Source organism: Cryptomeria japonica, unplaced genomic scaffold (assembly GCF_030272615.1).
Source record: "Cryptomeria japonica unplaced genomic scaffold, Sugi_1.0 HiC_scaffold_133, whole genome shotgun sequence".
In the NCBI taxonomy this organism is placed as follows: Eukaryota; Viridiplantae; Streptophyta; class Pinopsida; order Cupressales; family Cupressaceae; genus Cryptomeria; species Cryptomeria japonica.
Genome location: NW_026728955.1, coordinates 275,001 through 290,000, shown reverse-complemented (window position 1 = coordinate 290,000; position 15,000 = coordinate 275,001). Strand labels below are relative to the sequence as shown.

Here is a 15,000-nt window from a genome sequence, read left to right as displayed (position 1 = left end):
TTTTAAAATCTCCTTTTTTTTTTGCCTTTTCTGGAAATTAGTGAAGGCAGCGCATCAAAGGTGCGCACCTCGCTGCCCACCTTGGTGTGCTCTGAGGTGCGCACCCGGGAGCGCTACGAAGTGTGCTCCAAGGTGCGGCGTGCACGTTGTCGGAGCCCGGTTTGCCCCGGGTGCGCACCTCGCCTGCACCTTGGCCGGGGTGGGCACCTTGGCTGGGTTTGCCCAGGGTGCGCTCCGAAGCGGGGTTACTGGAGCGCCCCCTCTTTTTTTGTCAGAGCGTTTGGTGGGGTTTCTCGCATTGGCTCTTCCCAGGCCCGGTTGTTGGGTGCGCTCCCACCCTGGCGCGCGCGAAGTTGGAAGTTGGGTTAATTGCCCGGGCGCGCACCTTCGCCAGGGTGGGCACCTTGGTGCGCACACCTTGGCTGGGCTGCGCACCAGGGCGGGCTCAAGATGGCACCAGCATTCCCTTTTTCTCACTATCTTTCAAAACGGAAATTTTAAAATCTCGTTTTTTTTTTGCCTTTTATGGAAATTAGTGAAGGCATCGCATCAAAGGTGCGCACCTCGCTGCCCACCTTGGTGTGCTCCGAGGTGCCCACCACGGTGCGCAACGCCGGTGCGAACCCGGGAGCGCCCCGATGTGTGCTCCAAGGTGCGGCGTGCACGAAGTCGGACCCCGGTTTGCCCCGGGTGCGCACCTCGCGTGCACCTTGGTGCGCACACCTTGGCTGGGTTGCGCGGCCTGGTGGGCACCATGGTGCGCACCAAGGAGCGCTCCGAAGTGTGCTCCAAGGTGCGGCGTGCACGAAGTCGGAGCCCGGTTTGCCCCGGGTACGCACCTCGCGTGCACCTTCGCCGGGGTGGGCACCTCGGCTGGGTTGCGCGCCCTGGTGCGCACCAAGGAGCGCTCCGAAGTGTGCTCCAAGGTGCGGCGTGCACGAAGTCGGAGCCCGGTTTGCCCCGGGTGCGCACCTTCGCCGCGGTGCGCACCATGGCGTGCACGAAGTCGGAGCCCGGTTTGCCCCGGGTGCGCACCTCGCGTGCACCTTCGGCGGGGTTGCGCGCCCTGGTGGGCACCATGGTGCGCACCAAGGAGCGCTCCGAAGTGTGCTCCAAGGTGCGGCGTGCACGAAGTCGGAGCCCGGTTTGCCCCGGGTGCGCACCTCGCGTGCACCTTCGGCGGGGTTGCGCGCCCTGGTGGGCACCATGGTGCGCACCAAGGAGCGCTCCGAAGTGTGCTCCAAGGTGCGGCGTGCACGAAGTCGGAGCCCGGTTTGCCCCGGGTGCGCACCTCGCGTGCACCTTCGCCGCGGTGGGCACCATGGCGTGCACGAAGTCGGAGCCCGGTTTGCCCCGGGTGCGCACCTCGCGTGCACCTTCGCCGGGGTGGGCACCTCGGCTGGGTTGCGCGCCCTGGTGCGCACCAAGGAGCGCTCCGAAGTGTGCTCCAAGGTGCGGCGTGCACGAAGTCGGAGCCCGGTTTGCCCCGGGTGCGCACCTCGCGTGCACCTTCGCCAGGGTGGGCACCTCGGTGCGCACACCTTCTCAATGTTTTCTTGCCTTTTCTGGAAATTGGTGAAGGCAGCGCATCAAAGGTGCGCACCTCGGTGTGCTCCGAGGTGCGAACCCGAGAGCGCTCCGAGGTGCCCACGAAGTCGAAAGTCGGGTTAATTGCATTGTTTTCCCCGGGTGCGCTCCGAGGTGCGCAACATCGGCGCGCACCAAGGAGGGCTCCGAAGTGTGCTCCAAGGTGCGCACGATGGCGTGCACCTCTGGTGCGCACGATTCGGAGCTCGGTTTGACCGGGGTGCGCACACCTTGGCTGGGTTGCGCACCTTTTGTGCGCTCCAAGGTGCGCACGAAGTCGGAGCTCGGTTTGCCCCGGGTGCGCACCTTCGCCAGGGTGCGCACCTTGATGCGCACGCCTTGGCTGGGCTGCGCACCTTGGTGGGCGCCATGGTGCGCACCTTTCGTGCGCTCCAAGGTGCGCACGAAGTCGGAGCTCGGTTTGCCCCGGGTGCGCACCTTGGTGGGCGCCATGGTGCACTCCGAGGTGCCCAAGATTGGTGCGCACCAAGGAGCGCTCCGAAGTGCGCTCCAAGGTGCGCGCGAAGTCGAAAGTTGGGTTAATTGTCCGGTTTGCCTCGGGTGCGCACCTTGCGTGCACCTTCGCCAGGGTGGGCGCCTTGGTGCGCACACCTTGGCTGGGCTGCGCACACCTTGGCACCCGCGTTTCCTTCATTTTAAATTTTTTTTTTTTACAATCTCTCAAGTGGGAAATTCTATAATCTCAACTTTTTTTGCCTTTTCAGGAAACTTTTGAATGGAGCGCATCATTGGTGCGCTCCGAAGTGTGCTCCAAAGCTCTCTCCAGCTGCGTGCACCTGCCCCGGCCGCGCACCCGGCCCCGCCCAGCTTCGCTCACCTGTCCCGGGCGTCTGGTGCGGAACCTTAGAGTAAGAAACATCACCGTGCACCTTGGCCAACGTGCGCGACTCGACCGAGCGCGCACTGGCCGAGGTGCACACCGATTTCACCTGGGTGCGCGCGCAGCACCTCGGGCGCACCGGGGTGCGCGCACAACGCCCGGGTTGCACCGTGGCCTGTGTGCTCGGGGCGCCTCGGGTGCGCGCTCGGTGTCGCCCCCCGCGCGCGCGGTAGTGCGGGCAGCGCACCCCGGCCCGGCCCGGCCCCGACGAGAACGCAAACGGGCAAAAGGTTTATTCAAATAGCATTGCGACGCCCGGCGAAAAACTAAAAAAGGGTGCAACACCGGGACTTCCCGGGAGGTCACCCATCCCAGTACTACTCCGGCCCAAGCGCGCTTAACTGCGGAGTTCTGATGGGATCCGGTGCACTAACGCTGGTATGATCGCACCCGTTATGAGCTTGTCGCAGTGTGTACTTAGCAAACCGCGACCCACGTGCGAATCCACCCCGGCCACCCACCCCCGTCGAGGTGCACACCCTCCCTCGCGAAGTGCGCCCCGTTCGCCAAGTGTGAGCCCTGCCCGGGTGCGCGCACCTTGCTAGGGCGTCGGGTGTGCACCCGGCCCGGCCTACGTGCGTGCACCTGGAGGGGGCGTCGTGTGCGTGCAGTGTCCCGTCTGCAACGCGGTGCCCACACACCACCTCGGGCGCAACGACCTGCGCTCACATGTGGGCCGAGTGCACCTTGGTGCATGTTCGGGGCGCCTCGGGTGCACGCTCGATCTTGCCCCGGTGCACCAAGGCGCTCGGTTTGCCCCGGGTGCGCACTTGGTGCAAGGTGGGCACCCAAAATAGGGATCAAGCACCAAAACACAAGTTTCGGGATGCAAAATGGGACCCAAGGACCACAAATGCGTTCCAAGACCCATGATGGGTCCACGAGAACAAAAATGTGTTCCGAGACTTAATAAACAAATATTGGGTTTTAGGAGAAGAAACATGCTCTGATGCCCAAAACGAGAATCGACCCCGAAAAGGCCACAGGCCAAAAGTGGGATGCGAGACAAAAAAAAATGGGACCCGAGGACCAAAATTGGGTTCCCAGGTCGAAGACAGGGCAACCGGACAAGAAACGACCTCTAAGGCTCGAAATGAGTCCCGACGACTAAAACTTGACAAGAAGCACCCATCAGGCACCCAACTCGACACCCATGGGATGCCGACCCACCCGGGCTTCCACCTAGCACACCTTGGCACCCACCCACCCTCGCACCCAACCTCGCACCCAACTTAGCACCTTTGAACCCACATTGGCACTCACCCTGACCCTGGCACCTTGGAACCCACATTGGCACTCACCTTGACCCTGGCACCCACCTTTGCACTCACCTTGGGACCCACCCTGGCTCCCACCTCGGCACCCACCCAGACACCCACCTTGGTTCCTTGGCACCCACCTTGGATCCTTGGCACCCACCCCGACACCCACCTTGGCACGCAACTTGGCTACTTGCCACCCACCTTGGCTCCTTGACGCCCACCCCGACAACCACCCCGTGACCTACCCTGGCTAGGGTTGGTGCACACCCACCCTGGTGCCCACCTTGGCACCCACCCTATGACCCACCTTGGCACGCACCTTAGTACCCACCCCGTTACCCACCCTAGGACCCACCCCGTGACCCACCTTGGCCAGGGTGGGTGCACCCACCCTGGTGCCCACCTTGGCACCCACCCATCCTAGCACCCAGCCTGTGACCGGGCTTGGAACCCAACCTTGCACCCGCACCCGTCTTGGCCAGTGTGGGTGCGCACCCATCCTGGCACCCACGTTGTGACACACCCTTTAACCCACGCACCCTAGCACCCACGTTGGCACCCACCTTGGAACCCAACCTAGCAACTTGGCACCCACCCCGTGACCCACCTTGGCATCCACCATAGCAGTCGCCGACTTGGCACCCACCTCGGCACCCACCTTGACACTTGTGGACCCACCTTGCCACTCACCCTAGCATCGACCCATCCTAGCACCCACCCTGGCACCTTTGCACCCTAGCACTCACCCATCCTAGCACCTAACCTGTGACCCACCTTGACACTCACCCTCGCACCCACCTTGGAACCCAACCTAGCACCCACCCACCCTGACACCAACCCTAGCACCTACCCACCCTTGCACCCACCCTGTGACCCATCTTGGCACCCACCCATCCTACCACTCAACCTATCACCCACCTTCTCACCCACCTTGGCATCCACCTTAGCACCCACCCACACTGGCACCTTGGCACCCACCTCGGGCAAGGTGGGTGCACACCCACCCTGGCACCCAATTTAGAACCCACCGAGCATGTTACCCACCTTGGCACCCACATTGCAGCCCACCCTAGTACCCACCCTATGACCCACATTGGCATCCACACCCTAGCACCCAGGCACCTCGACACCCGCCTTGACACCCACCCTAGCACTGAACCTGTGACCCACCTTGGAACTCACCCTAGAACCCACCCACCCTGTGAACCACCTTGGCATCCACCTTAGCACCCACCCACCTTGGCACCCACTCTAGCACTCACCCATCCTAACACCCAACTTGTTACCCACCTTGGCACCCGCCCTCGCGTCCACCTTGAAACCCACCCTAGCACCCACCCACGCAGGAGCCCACCTTGGCACCCAACCTAACACCCACGCATCCTGGCACCCAACTTGTGACCCACCTTGGAACCCACCCTAGTACCCACCTTTGAACCCACTATATCACCAACCCACCTTGGCACCCACCCTATGACCCTCTTTGGAATCCACCCTAGCACGCACCCACCCTGGCACCCACCATGGAGCGCACCCTAGCACCCACCCACCTCGGCACGCACCTCAACACCCACCTTGGTGTGCGCACTGCGCCAACCTCTCAAAGACCCTATGTGGTGCGCTCCAAAGTGTACACCTTTGGTGCGCTCCAAGGTGCGCACCTTTGGTGCACACCGAGGTGCACACCAAAGTGTGCACCGAGGTGAGCACCAAAGTGCACTCCAGGGTGCACACCAAGGCGTGCACCTTTGGTGCGGTCAATGCAAACGAATTCGGAAGTTGGGGTCGATGTCCTAATCGCTGCTGCAGACTACACGTATGAGAATCGGACAAATAGCTTTATATAGGGGAGGTGTTGCGTTTGATGGGTCGACTCCCCTGGTTGTGTGCACTGCACCAACTTCAAAGACCCTGTCTTGTTTAAGAAGTCAAAAGTTGGGGTGGATGTCCTAATCATTGCTGCAGTCTACGCATGTATGAGAATCAGACAAATAGCTTATATAGGGGAGGTGTTGCATTCGGTGGGTTGACTCCCCTGGTTGTGCGCACTGCGCCAACCTCAAAGACCCCGCATAGCAGAAGAAGTCGGAAGTCGGATTTTGGTGAGCACCAAGGCGTGCACCTTTGGTGCGGTCAACGCAGACGAATTCAGAAGTTGGGGTGGATGTCCTAATCGTTGTTGCAGGCTACACATGTATGAGAATCAGACAAATAGCTTATATAGGGGAGGTGTTGGGTTTGATGGGTCAACTCCCTTGGTTGTGCGCATTACGCCAACCTCAAAGACCTTGTTTTCGTTAAGAAGTCAAAAGTTGGGGTCAATGTCCTAATGGCTCCTGCAGGCTACACATGTATGAGAATCGGACAAATAGCTTATATAGGGGAGGTGTTGGGTTTGATGGGTCGACTCCCCTGGTTGTGCGCATTACGTCAACCTCAAAGACCTTGTTTTCGTTAAGAAGTCAAAAGTTGGGGTCGATGTCCTAATTGCTCCTGTAGACTACACATGTATGAGAATCAGACAAATAGCTTATATAGGGGAGGTGTTGGGTTTGATGGGTTGACTCCCCTAGTTGTTCGCATTACACCAACCTCAAAGACCTTGTTTTCGTTTAGAAGCCGAAAGTTGGGGTCGATGTCCTAATTGCTCCTGCAGGCTACGCATGTATGAGAATCAGACAAATAGCTTATATAGGGGAGGTGTTGGGTTTGATGGGTCGACTCCCCTGGTTGTGCGCATTGCGCCAACCTCAAAGACCCTGCATTGCGGATGAAGTCGAAAGTCAGAGTTTGGTGTGCTACAAGGTGTGGTCGAAGGTGCTCACCTAGGTGTGCACCTTTGGAGCACAGGAAAAGTGCCCTCCAAAAGTGCGCACCTTTGGAGTGCACAAAAGTGCCCTCCAAAAGTGCGCACCTTTGGAGCGCAGAAAAGTGCCCTCCAAAAAGTGCCCTCCAAAAGTGCGCACCTTTGGAGCGCAGAAAAGTGCCCTCCAAAAAGTGCCCTCCAAAAGTGCGCACCTTTGGAGCGCAGAAAAGTGCCCTCCAAAAAGTGCCCTCCAAAAGTGCGCACCTTTGGAGCGCAGAAAAGTGCCCTCCAAAAAGTGCCCTCCAAAAGTGCGCACCTTTGGAGCGCAGAAAAGTGCCCTCCAAAAAGTGCCCTCCAAAAGTGCGCACCTTTGGAGCGCAGAAAAGTGCCCTCCAAAAAGTGCCCTCCAAAAGTGCGCACCTTTGGAGCGCAGAAAAGTGCCCTCCAAAAAGTGCCCTCCAAAAGTGCGCACCTTTGGAGCGCAGAAAAGTGCCCTCCAAAAAGTGCCCTCCAAAAGTGCGCACCTTTGGAGCGCAGAAAAGTGCCCTCCAAAAAGTGCCCTCCAAAAGTGCGCACCTTTGGAGCGCAGAAAAGTGCCCTCCAAAAGTGCGCACCTTTGGAGCGCACAAAAGTGCCCTCCAAAAGTGCGCACTTTTGGTGCGCACCAAGGCGCTGGTTCGGTCGTTGCAGGCAAGTTCGGAAGTTGGGGTCGATGTCCTGAGCGGAGGTGCAAACTACACAGGTGTCGGAATCGGACAAATAGCTTATATAGGGGAGGTGTATGCTTCGATGGGTCGACTCCCCAGGTTGAGCGCACCGCGCCAACCTCAAAGACCCTACGGTATGGATGAAGTCGGAAGTTGGGTCCGATGACCGATTCGATTAGTAGGTATGCTCATGAGGTCGGAATTTGGGTCCGATGACCTGCCATGTGCAGGAAGGCGAATGTTGACACTGTGCGTTGCAAGGTGCACACCAAGGCGCTGGTGCGGTCTTTTTAGTCGAGTTCGGAAGTTGGGGTCGATGTCCTGATCGGAGGTGCAAGCTACACAGGTGTGGGAATCGGACAAATAGCTTATATAGGGGAGGTGTATGCTTCGTTGGGTCGACTCCCCGGGTTGAGCGCACCGCGCCAACCTCAAAGACCCTACGGTATGGATGAAGTCGGAAGTTGGGTCCGATGACCGATTCGATATGTAGGCATACTCGCGAGGTCGGAATTTGGGTCCGATGACCTGCCACGTGCAGGAAGGCGAATGTTGGCACTGTGCGTTGCAAGGTGCGCACCAAGGCGCTGGTTCGGTCGTTGGAGGCGAGTTCGGAAGTTGGGGTCGATGTCTTGATCGGAGGTGCAAACTACACAGGTGTGGGAATCGGACAAATAGCTTATATAGGGGAGGTGTATGCTTCGTTGGGTCGACTCCCCGGGTTGAGCGCACCGCGCCAACCTCAAAGACCCTACGGTATGGATGAAGTCGGAAGTTGGGTCCGATGACCGATTCGATATGTAGGCATACTCGCGAGGTCGGAATTTGGGTCCGATGACCTGCCATGTGCAGGAAGGCGAATGTTGGGACTGTGCGTCGCAAGGTGCGCACCAAGGCGCTGGTGCCGTCGTTGCAGTCGAGTTCGGAAGTTGGGGTCGATGTCCTGGTCAGAGGTGCAAACTACACAGGTGTGGGAATCGGACAAATAGCTTATATAGGGGAGGTGTATGCTTCGATGGGTCGACTCCCTGGGTTGAGCGCACCGCGCCAACCTCAAAGACCCTACAGTATGGATGAAGTCGGAAGTTGGGTCCGATGACCGATTCGATACGTAGGCATATTGGCGAGGTCTGAATTTGTGTCCGATGACCTGCCATGCGCAGGAAGGCGGAATTTGGGTCCGATGACCGAGTTGATGGCGTGCCATGCGCAGAAAGGCGGAATTTGGGTCCGATGACCGAGTTGATGTTGATGGCCCGCCATGCACAGGAAGGCGGAATTTGGGTCCGATGACCGATTTGAAGGCGTGCCATACGCAAAAAGGCGGAGTTTGGGTCCGATGACCGAGTTGATATTGATGGCCCGCCATGCGCAGGAAGGCGGAATTTGGGTCCGATGACCTGACATACGCATGGAGTCCGACTCGGGGGCCGATGTTCGATTCGATGACTTGCATTGTGGGTAAAGTCGGAAGTTGTGGTCTTTGACCCGATTCGATGACCAGACTTCGGCTGCTTGAGAATCGGACAAATAACTTATATAGGGGAGGTAGTGTTCTCGAGCATCCTCCCCCCGTGCCCGTTTATGTCGATTGATGCTGGTGCTCGACTGGTTGGAGCGCTCGGATGCAAAAATCTTGCACCAGGATTTATCGATTGTGATGGACACGGCAAGTCTCCTGATTGCTATGCAGGAGCTCATCGTGAATCTCTATGCGGCCTTGGTATGGACTCGACCTGCGGAATGGTTCGGCAATGGTAGTCGCTCCAACACGTCCTTGCAATGGCCACAGAGGTGATTCGACTAGAGCTCCAGTCTAGCTTTTGGGTTGCTTGGCGGACTGGTATAGCCGCGATCGAGTTCCGGCCATGAACGTTTTAGATAGCTCTTGGGCTTTCTGGGACGGAAGTCGGAAGTTTGGGCTGTTGTCCGATTTGATGACCATTCTTCGGATGTGTGAGAATCGGACAAATAACTTATATAGGGGACTGTGTTGTCTCACGCAGCCCCCTCCGTGCCCCTCTATCTCGACCGATGTTGGTGCTTGAAAGGGTTGGGATCGCTCGGATTTATAAACGTGCACCACCATTTGTCGAGTGTGAGGGACGCGGCAGGTCTCCTAAATGCTATGCGGGCGCTCTCTGAGAATCTCTATCCGGCCTCGACACAGACTAGTCTTGCTGAATGGTTTGGCACTGGTAGTCGATCCAACACGTCGTTGTTGTGGCCGCCTAGGCGATTCGATTCGAGCCCCCGTCTAGCTTTTGGGTTGCTTGGCGGATTTTGCCCTATCCGCAAGTGAGCTCGGTCCCTAAACGTTCGAGAAACCCGATTGCTATGCGCCGACTCTCTTTCTTGCGAGCCTCCATCTAGCTTTTGGGTCTCTACGGAACGGAAGTCGGAATCTGGGACCGTTGTTTGATTCGACGAGGCAGACTACGGTTGTGCGAGAATCGGACAAATAACTTATATAGGGGAGGTGTTGACTGGAGCATTCTCCCCCGTGCCCCTCTAACTCGACCAATGCTGGCGCTCGAACGGTGGTAGCGCTCGGATTTTCATTGAGCGCCAGCATTGGTCGATTTAGAGGGGCATGCGAGATTCCCGAATGCTATGCGAGGGCTCTAACGGAAATGTCTATTGGTTTCGGTATGGATGCAATTGCGAGTGGTTCGGCAAAGGTAGTCGTTCCGATGTGTCCATGTCGTGGCCAAATCGATAATTCGATTTGAGCCCTCGTATAGCATTTGGGTCTCTCGATGTGATTCCGCATTCCAGTCCCTTTGGGCACTGCTTGAGCCGCATCCCAGGGGGTTCCCTTCCCAATAATCTGCCTCGCAACCCGATTGCTATGCGGTGAGGCTCCTCGGCCGCCTCGGAACTATCTGTGTATCAGACGCATCGCGGGATAAGGGGTTGGCAACGGTAGTCGCCCCAAGCGCGTCCGATGCTTGGACCATTCCGAGGCGGCCCTGAAGCCTCTTCCGTCTAGCCGTTGGGTCCTTCTCGCCGCATCCCTCGCCTCGCACCCCGATTGCTATGCGGTGAGGCTCCTCGGCCGCCTCGGAACTATCTGTGTATCGGACGCGTCGCGGGATAAGGGGTTGTCACTGGTAGTCGCCCCAAGCGCGTCCGATGCTTGGACCATTCCGAGGCGGCCCTGAAGCCTCTTCCGTCTAGCCGTTGGGTCCTTCTCGCCGCATCCCTCGCCTTGCACCCCGATTGCTATGCGGTGAGGCTCCTCGGCCGCCTCGGAACTATCTGTGTATCGGACGCGTCGCGGGATAAGGGGTTGTCACTGGTAGTCGCCCCAAGCGCGTCCGATGCTTGGACCATTCCGAGGCGGCCCTGAAGCCTCTTCCGTCTAGCCGTTGGGTCCTTCTCGCCGCATCCCTCGCCTCGCACCCCGATTGCTATGCGGTGAGGCTCCTCGGCCGCCTCGGAACTATCTGTGTATCGGACGCGTCGCGGGATAAGGGGTTGTCATTGGTAGTCGCCCCAAGCGCGTCCGATGCTTGGACCATTCCGAGGCGGCCCTGAAGCCTCTTCCGTCTAGCCGTTGGGTCCTTCTCGCCGCATCCCTCGCCTCGCACCCCGATTGCTATGCGGTGAGGCTCCTCGGCCGCCTCGGAACTATCTGTGTATCGGACGCGTCGCGGGATAAGGGGTTGTCACTGGTAGTCGCCCCAAGCGCGTCCGATGCTTGGACCATTCCGAGGCGGCCCTGAAGCCTCTTCCGTCTAGCCGTTGGGTCCTTCTCGCCGCATCCCTCGCCTCGCACCCCGATTGCTATGCGGTGAGGCTCCTCGGCCGCCTCGGAACTATCTGTGTATCGGACGCGTCGCGGGATAAGGGGTTGTCACTGGTAGTCGCCCCAAGCGCGTTCGATGCTTGGACCATTCCGAGGCGGCCCTGAAGCCTCTTCCGTCTAGCCGTTGGGTCCTTCTCGCCGCATCCCTCGCCTCGCACCCCGATTGCTATGCGGTGAGGCTCCTCGGCCGCCTTGGAACTATCTGTGTATCGGACGCGTCGCGGGATAAGGGGTTGTCACTGGTAGTCGCCCCAAGCGCGTCCGATGCTTGGACCATTCCGAGGCGGACCCGAAGCCTCTTCCGTCTAGCCGTTGGGTCCTTCTCGCCGCATCCTTCGCCTCGCACCCCGATTGCTATGCGGTGAGGCTCCTCGGCCGCCTCGGAACTATCTGTGTATCGGACGCGTCGCGGGATAAGGGGTTGTCACTGGTAGTCGCCCCAAGCGCGTCCGATGCTTGGACCATTCCGAGGCGGACCCGAAGCCTCTTCCGTCTAGCCGTTGGGTCCTTCTCGCCGCATCCCTCGCCTCGCACCCCGATTGCTATGCGGTGAGGCTCCTCGGCCGCCTTGGAACTATCTGTGTATCGGACGCGTCGCGGGATAAGGGGTTGTCACTGGTAGTCGCCCCAAGCGCGTCCGATGCTTGGACCATTCCGAGGCGGACCCGAAGCCTCTTCCGTCTAGCCGTTGGGTCCTTCTCGCCGCATCCCTCGCCTCGCACCCCGATTGCTATGCGGTGAGGCTCCTCGGCCGCCTTGGAACTATCTGTGTATCGGACGCGTCGCGGGATAAGGGGTTGTCACTGGTAGTCGCCCCAAGCGCGTCCGATGCTTGGACCATTCCGAGGCGGACCCGAAGCCTCTTCCGTCTAGCCGTTGGGTCCTTCTCGCCGCATCCCTCGCCTCGCACCCCGATTGCTATGCGGTGAGGCTCCTCGGCCGCCTTGGAACTATCTGTGTATCGGACGCGTCGCGGGATAAGGGGTTGTCACTGGTAGTCGCCCCAAGCGCGTCCGATGCTTGGACCATTCCGAGGCGGCCCCGAAGCCTCTTCCGTGTAGCCGTTGGGTCCTTCTCGCCGCATCCCTCGCCTCGCACCCCGATTGCTATGCGGTGAGGCTCCTCGGCCGCCTTGGAACTATCTGTGTATCGGACGCGTCGCGGGATAAGGGGTTGTCACTGGTAGTCGCCCCAAGCGCGTCCGATGCTTGGACCATTCCGAGGCGGCCCCGAAGCCTCTTCCGTGTAGCCGTTGGGTCCTTCTCGCCGCATCCCTCGCCTCGCACCCCGATTGCTATGCGGTGAGGCTCCTCGGCCGCCTTGGAACTATCTGTGTATCGGACGCGTCGCGGGATAAGGGGTTGTCACTGGTAGTCGCCCCAAGCGCGTCCGATGCTTGGACCATTCCGAGGCGGACCTGAAGCCTCTTCCCTCTAGCCGTTGGGGCTTTCTCGCCGCATCCCTCGCCTCGCACCCTGATTGCTATGCTGTGAGGCTCCTCGGCCGCCTTGGAACTATCTGTGTATCGGACGCATCGCGGGATAAGGGGTTGGCAGTGGTAGTCGCCCCAAGCGCATCCGATGCTTGGACCATTCCGAGGCGGCCCTGCAGCCTCTTCCGTCTAGCCGTTGGGGCCATCTCGCCGCATCCCCCACCTCGCACCACGATTGCTATGCGGTGAGGCTCCTTGGCCGCCTCGGAACTATCTGTGTATCGGACGCATCGCGGGATAAGGGGTTGTCACTGGTAGTCGCCCCAAGCGCGTCCGATGCTTAGACTATTCCGAGGCGGCCCTGCAGCCTCTTCCGTCTAGCCGTTGGGGCCATCTCGCTGCATCCCCCACCTCCTCGGCCGCCTCGGAACTATCTGTGTATCGGACGCATCGCGGGATAAGGGGTTGGCAGTGGTAGTCGCCCCAAGCGCGTCCGATGCTTGGACTATTCCGAGGCAGCCCTGCAGCCTCTTCCGTCTAGCCTTTGGGGCCATCTCGCCGCATCCCTCGCCTCGCACCCCGATTGCTATGCGGTGAGGCTCCTCGGCCGCCTGGGAACTATCTTCGTATCGGACGCATCGCGGGATAAGGGGTTGTCACTGGTAGTCGCCCCAAGCGCGTCCGATGCTTGGACTATTCCGAGGCGGCCCTGTGGCCTCTTCCGTCTAGCCGTTGGGGCCATCTCGCCGCATCCCCCACCTCGCACCCCGATTGCTATGCGGTGAGGCTCTTCGGCCGCCTTGGAACTATCTTCGTATCGGACGCATCGCGGGATAAGGGGTTGTCACTGGTAGTGGCCCCAAGCGCGTCCGATGCTTGGACTATTCCGAGGCGGCCCTGCAGCCTCTTCCGTCTAGCCGTTGGGGCCATCTCGCCGCATCCCCCACCTCGCACCCCGATTGCTATGCGGTGAGGCTCCTCGGCCGCCTTGGAACTATCTTCGTATCGGACGCATCGCGGGATAAGGGGTTGTCACTGGTAGTCGCCCCAAGCGCGTCCGATGCTTGGACTATTCCGACGCGGCCCTGTGGCCTCTTCCGTCTAGCCGTTGGGGCCATCTCGCCGCATCCCCCACCTCGCACCCCGATTGCTATGCGGTGAGGCTCCTCGGCCGCCTTGGAACCATCTTCGTATCGGACGCATCGCGGGATAGGGGGCTGTCACTGGTAGTCGCCCCAAGCGTGTCCGATGCTTGGACCATTCCTAGGCGGCCCTGAAGCCTCTTCCGTCTAGCCGTTGGGGCCTTCCCGCCCCATCCCTCGCCTCGCACCCCCGATTGCTATGCGGTGAGGCTCCTCGGCCGCCTTGGAACCATCTGTGTATCGGACGCATCGCGGGATAAGGGGTTGGCACTGGCAGTCACCCCAAGCGCGTCCGATGCTTGGACCATTCCGAGGTGGCCCTGAAGCCTCTTCCGTCTAGCCGTTGGGGCCTTCCCGCCCCATCCCTCGCCTCGCACCCCGATTGATATGCGGTGAGGCTCCTCGGCCGCCTTGGAACTATCTGTGTATCGGACGCATCGCGGGATAAGGGGTTGGCACTGGTAGTCGTCCCAATCGCATCCGATGCTTGGACCATTCCGAGGCGGCCCTGCAGCCTCTTCCGTTTAGCCGTCGGGGCCTTCCCGCCGCATCCCTCGCCTCGCATCCCGATTCCTATGCAGTGAGTCTTCTCGGCCGCCGCGGAACTATACCTGTTATTGCTACTGCATCCTTCGGCTGGTAACCTCCTCTGCCGCCTTGGAACGTTCTCTTTGTCGGACGCGTCGCGGGATAAGGGGTTGGCACTGGTAGTCGCCCCAAGCGCGCCCGATGCATAGACCGCTCCGAGTCGACCTTGCTTTCAGCCTCTCACATGCATAGACCTCTCTGAGTCGACCCTGCAGCCTCTCACGTTTAGCCTTTGGAATCTCGCCTCACAACATGATTGCTATCCTTGATGCATCCCTTGCCTCGAGCCCTGATTGCTTTCTTGGCTGCATCCCTCCTCTCCTCACAGCCCGGTTGTCATCACTGCTTCATCCGTCGCTTCATGCATTCTGGCTGCTGGGCCCTTCCCACCGCACACCTCGATTGCTATCTCTTCTGCATCACACACCCCGATTGCTATCTATGCTACATCCCTCGGCTCTCACTTCTGCATCCTTCGCCTCACACCTCGATTGCTATCAATGCTGCATCCGTAACCTCACACCCCGATTGCTATGCGGGGAGGCTCCTTGGCCGCCTTGGAAATTTCTGTGTGTCGGACGCACCGCGGGATAAGGGGTTGGCACTGGTAGTCGCCCCAAGTGCGCCCGATTCTTAGACCGCTTCGAGGTGACCTCGTAGCCTCTTTCGTCCAGGCTTCCTGCCTTCAACGCCCTTTTTACACCTCGATTTCTATGCGCGGGCTCGTTGGCGTCTATCACCTCTCTGCGAAGAGTGGCACGATG

At 59.7% G+C, this 15,000-nt stretch overlaps 1 non-coding gene across 1 annotated transcript; it reads right to left on the bottom strand.

The window, feature by feature from the left end:
* Positions 1 to 2,761: 2,761 nt before the first annotated feature.
* LOC131866177 (5S ribosomal RNA) lies at positions 2,762 to 2,880 on the bottom strand. Its single transcript, XR_009364808.1, has one exon. It is a non-coding gene; the product is annotated as a 5S ribosomal RNA (ribosomal RNA).
* Positions 2,881 to 15,000: the final 12,120 nt, after the last annotated feature.